Below are 5,806 nucleotides of genomic sequence, written 5' to 3' on the forward strand. Positions count from 1 at the left end.
AACAGACAACGGGGAATATGAAAAGCTTTTCGCTTCACCCCTTAAGTCATAAATGTCAAGTGTCAATAGACATTTTAGACATTTCATTATTGTTATTACGCATTTAATTTTTACTATTATCATGAAACATGAAATTTAGCATGACCAGTGGTCTCCGCGTTAATGCACAAAACACGAAAATTAAAATTTTTGGAAATTTCCATAAAACGTGCCTTCAATATGGTTCTCTAACAGTACTGGGCGTTCCTTTTCTAGCCACTCCAGTACTGCCCACAACAAAACTACTGGAAGTCTGCATCGACAACCTAAAACCTTTTAGGACAAATTACTTTTTCTTTTTTCGGGAGAGCAATCGTAATTAAAACAGTAATCACCCCAATGCCGAAGCTTACCATCAATGTCACTGACATAAAGGAAACTCAAGAAAATAGGCTCTATAAACCGATAATAGACTTTTTCTGGAACAACAGGAAACACGAAACTAGGAAAGAATTTTTAAGTCTTAAAAACTAACCAAGGGGGTTTTTCTCCACCTAAACTAAATTGCCTATTTTATGCTAATACATTTAAAACCATACGGAAGGTTTTAAACTCTAACCATCCTTCCGGCACTTTAATTAGATATTTTCTAGAACATTTCCTTCCCTACTTCGGGACCACGGATCATGCTGGTCCCTGCGCAGAGGTTGTGCCCGAGTGGTACTACCCACTTTGTAAATATATCAAGAAATTTAAATCGGAGGGATTAGATACTTTAAAATTAAAATCGCAAGCACTACACTGGGAATTATTTCAGCTTTCCAGATGTGATACTCCGCGTCTTCTATTCCAAAACATAAAAAAATAGCTGGGGACAACCATTTCACAGAGATTTAGCATGGCGGATAGCGTATGGGCATCTCCCGGTGAAATGGGTAATGTCCCGATATAAGTCAAGACCGTGCGACCCTCACTGCGACGCATGCCAGAACGCTGAAACGGTCGGACATTTCTTTTACTTTTGTCCCCCCCCCCCGATCAGCGTATCTACCGAAGATTAAGTGCTGTACTGGGAATCCCAATGCTGACAGGAGGAGGTTTTATACCTACAATTCCCTCCACCTGTCAGGAAAACCCCGAAATTCACCATCTTTCTAGTGAATGTGATGAAGAAGCATATCTGGAAAGTGAGAAGAAAATCTCAGATACAAGATGAAAACAGAATTGACGCCAGAATGCTAAGCGGATTCTATTTTTACCTACCAAGGTTGTTGGCACAGGAACGGTATTTGTTAGGGGATGGGAGGTTGGTAAATAAATGTTGCAAACCATCGATCCTCTGTGTCCTGACACAGAGGAAAATTAAACCTTGTCTCGTTCTTTAGCGTATAAAATTTCTTTACTATATAATTCACTGGTTCTACAGTCGACAAACAGGGGTCAACCTGATATCAGGTTGACTCGGGTTCTATCAGGGGTCAACCTGATAGAACCCGAGCAGCGAAGGCTTACGTCGAGGCGGTACAGCTCCCCGTGTGATGCATCACTCGGGTTAGGTTCTTCCTCCATTTTTCAGTTTACTTGGTTCCATTTCAATATTTATCACAGTTCTCCTTCATGGTTATTCCATTATTTTCTTTTTTTTTAGGTTTACTCAGTTGGCTCAGTTAAGTGTATTTTATTTTCAGGCTTTTTTTTAGGACATGTGTGAGTAGATGACGTTTACGGACCGTTTAGCCACAACCTCTCGGTTACACAGCTAAATAGGTCGGCTGAGGCCTCTTTATTACCTCCTACTATCATGTTCTACCTTTCTATTTCTTCCCCTCTCACTATTTACTGACCCTCGGCACTCTTTTACACTCCAGAGTCCGATGATGAGAAACATGAACTCCCAAAATATCACGAAACAGTAAACTGAACTTATAAATTAAATACGACTTTATCTCGCTTATCTCGATTAATTATGATTGAAAAAACGAATTTTGTAATAGGTGAGAATTGCAGATTAAATTTATTAATTATCATCGTTCTCCCTATTCGCCTAAGGGGGGGGGGGGTTGAGTCTACCAACAACAATAGCTTTCCAGTCCAATCTGTCTGCAACCGAGTTATTTAAATTCTTATTACTGAAATATGGTAGTGTAATTCTCAGATCTCCTGATTGGTTTTCAACTTAGTCCGAGCTATTTTATTTTCCTTACACACTTGTTTTCGAAGCGTGTCAACCTTTGTCCTTTGTTCTGTTTGATAATCTGTTTATGCCTCATAAAGAACTGTGAGGGTTACCATTGAGCAATATGCTTTTAAGTTATTTGAGCGGATGAGTATTTTTCCATGTATAGTACCGAACAAATGAATTCGAACAAGTTTCGTCAAGTTTTAGGTTTTGGTTTGGTCGTTGTTTCATTTTCACAATAAGTTTCGTTTTAGTTCAATATTTTGGTTGGGTGCTGCATGTTTTAACTGTCTTTACGATGTTTATTAATAGTGTTGTGCATTTTTAATAGTGTAAACAAGTTGACATTTGTAGCATTTTACTCGTTTTTTGTGTAGCTATAAAATGGATACATTTCCATGAAAGAGTTTAAAAATATGTACTCTTTCTTAGCACACATGACTCAAAGACAAATTGTCAATGAGTGCGGTGTTGGTTTGGGTACTGTTAATGTGATTTTAAAGGGGTTTAGGGAGACGGGTATCTTTTTTTCCTGAGAGAAAAGGAACATGTGGACAAAAAAGGAAAACTACACTTACTCAGTGTAGATCGTTTACTAATTAGAAAAAGCAAAATAAATTCAAGATTGTCTGCTGTAGAATTAAATAAAGATTTGGCAGCTAGTGGGATTAATGTTTCTGACATGACAGTCCATTGAAGATTCTTGGAAGCAGGGAGGAGTGCCCACAGACCAAAAAAAGAAGCAACTCTTGACGAAGGCTATGAAACAAAAAAGGCTTCAGTGGGCAAAAGTGTACAAAAATTGGACTGTTGAGAAGTGGAAGGTGGTCGTATTCTCAGATGAGAGCCATTTCGTTGTCCAAGGAGAGAGAGAGAGAGAGAGAGAGAGAGAGAGACAGAGAGAGAGAGAGAGAGAGAGAGAGAGAGAGAGAGACAGAGAGAGAGAGAGAGAGAGAGAGAGAGAGAGAGAGAGAGTACCCTATGTTCGCAAATGAGTAGCTGAGAAGACTATGCTATTTGCTACATTCTTACGTATTTCTTAAGTGATCTGCAGGTGACTTATGTATGCATTATTTTAATAGGAAAATTTAACTAATTATAAAATATATTCCTTGGAATGAATATTTGCTCCGTAATTTTGAGCAGTATTTCTTAATTTTTTTTTTCATATTGAGTTTAAATAAAGGTTTTGATATTATTCTTCTTGTCTAAAATTAAACGATAAATATCTTAGGAATGCTTATTACAAAATCAAAATTAACATCTTTGTTCCTGTAGATTTACAGATACGGTATGGACTTCGATGTAAGCGTGGCAGAATGAAATATTCCTGTATTATTCTCTTAAATACCATGAAACTAATTTAATCTTTAAGTTCGAATAAAATTTTGATGTTATTTTATTTTTTTGAAATTAAAGTCAATAAAAGATTAAATAAGTTTCATGATTTGAAATTAAAAAGATAAAATCTCATAAGTTGTTATTAATTAAAAAAATACACCATTTACATTTCAGCATATTTTAACTTAATAAATATTTTGCTCATATTTTGCTCATGAGGAATCAATCGACCGTGAGATGCGGTGATTGATTCATCCAATCCAATACTCTTGGAGGGTAATGGATGACAAGGCTGTAGCCAATGTTGTTCTAACTGAGGTTCGGCTATTGCTGTTACCCTCCTGCCATGATCAGAGCTTTAATAGCTCAGTAACACCTTATCCCTACACTGTCCTCTACAGATAACGGGGAATATGAAAAGCATCCTTGCTTCGCTCCTTCAAGCCAGTCCTTATAAGGATTGCTCATGTCGACCGTGAGATGAAATCGGAAGGGGGGAATCAATCGACCGTGAGATGCGATGATTGATTCATTCAATCCAATACCCTTGGAGGGCAATGGATGGCAAGACTGTAGCCAATGATGTTCTAACTGAGGCTCGGCTATTGCTGTTACCTCCTGCCATGATCAGAGCTTTAATTGCTCAATAACACCTTATCCCTACACGTCCTCTACAGATAACGGGGAAGATGAAAAGCATTCTTGCTTCGTCCCTTTAAGCCAGTCCTTATAAGGATATAAGGACCGTGAGATGCGGTGATTAATACCCTTGGAGGGTAATGGATGGCAATGCTGTAGCCAATGAAGTTCTAACTGAGGCTCGGTTATTGCTGTTACCCTCTTGCCATGATCAGAGCTTTAATAGCTCAATAGCACCTTATCCTACATTGTCCTCTACAGATAACGGGGAAGATTCTTGCTTCTTGATTCCTGCATTCTTACTTCGCCCCTTTAAGCCAGTCCTTATAAGGATAATTTGCAGACATAAAAAAGAACCCTGTGTGGCTGTCGGGATAAGAATAGCCCCTAGCCTATGTATGTCGTACGAGGCGACTAAAATGGGTACCCAGGGAGGGTAATGGATGGCAATGCTGTAGCCAATGAAGCTCTAACGGAAGCTCGGCTATTGCTGTTACCCTCCTGCCATGATCAGAGCTTATTAACCTATCATTAATTAAAATTAAAATATATTAATTATTAAAATATTTAGTAATTTATTTTTGTATTCTATTTGCATGGATGAACAAAGATGAATAAAATATTAACTTATTTTTTTAGCTAAAATTGAAAGGAGAATAAATAATTGAAAAAATTATATTTTTGTATTCTTCTCTATATATTTCCGTTTAGTACCTGTAAATATCGTGCAATAATACGGTTAGAGTTTTGGTTGTTTGTGTATACCATTACGTGAAAGCTGTTTTGCCGTCACGATGTTTTAAACTTCTGTTGCCCGATAGGCGTAAGAATCTGTTATTGCCATAGAGACACATGGAAGAATGTCAGATTCGTTTTAGTCAAGAAACAAACGAAATTATTATTATACAGAGAGATTCAGTCTGGTGTTCGCATGTGCATCGAGGTTGACAGCTTCGCGACTCGCCAAAAATATTGTTTCGGATACTCTAAAACCAATAAGATAGACCAAAATGCAAAAGCTTCGAAGACATGTGGCACTAAAGAAAACATAACTCTCTCCAAAAAAAAAAACGTGATGGCGAATTACAGTTATTGTATTATACAAACAGGAAAGAATGCTATAAAAAGTTAAGTTAAAATTTATATAATGAATATAATTATATATTAAATAAATAGAATACAAAAATAATTTATTAAAAATAAATAATATTTCGAAAATTACTTTTTGTTTTGTTGTTTACGAATACACCATTTTTTTATTAACAAACACCATTATTATATTTAAATGTCTAGTGATTATCATTGTTGTTAGTTCTGATATTAATGAGAAGTAGAGTTATGCATGATTTTGCGGTGTATGTATGTATATGATGATTGGATTTGGACTTTGATTTAGATGCAATTTAATTGCTATTGCTTCATTTAGCCTACGCTTGGTATGGCAGTCCTTTGCGGCTGCGGGATATTCTACAAACATTTCTGCTGGCAGGTCTGCGGGATTTCTACTAGCGCTCATACGCAATTAAATCGATATGAGCGTGCGTGAACTAGACGTATTCACTGATTTGCTCGATAACGAGCCGGCTCTTATACTCATAAATAAACTCCAAAAGAAGTTCAAGCTGACATGGCCTACTAGCATGATCGATCCCAAGATAATTTATCGAG

The sequence above is a fragment of the Typopeltis vanoorti genome, chromosome 15 (assembly GCF_054136105.1).
Source record: "Typopeltis vanoorti isolate ZY-2024b chromosome 15, IOZ_Tvanoo_1.0, whole genome shotgun sequence".
Lineage (NCBI taxonomy): Eukaryota > Metazoa > Arthropoda > Arachnida > Uropygi > Thelyphonidae > Typopeltis > Typopeltis vanoorti.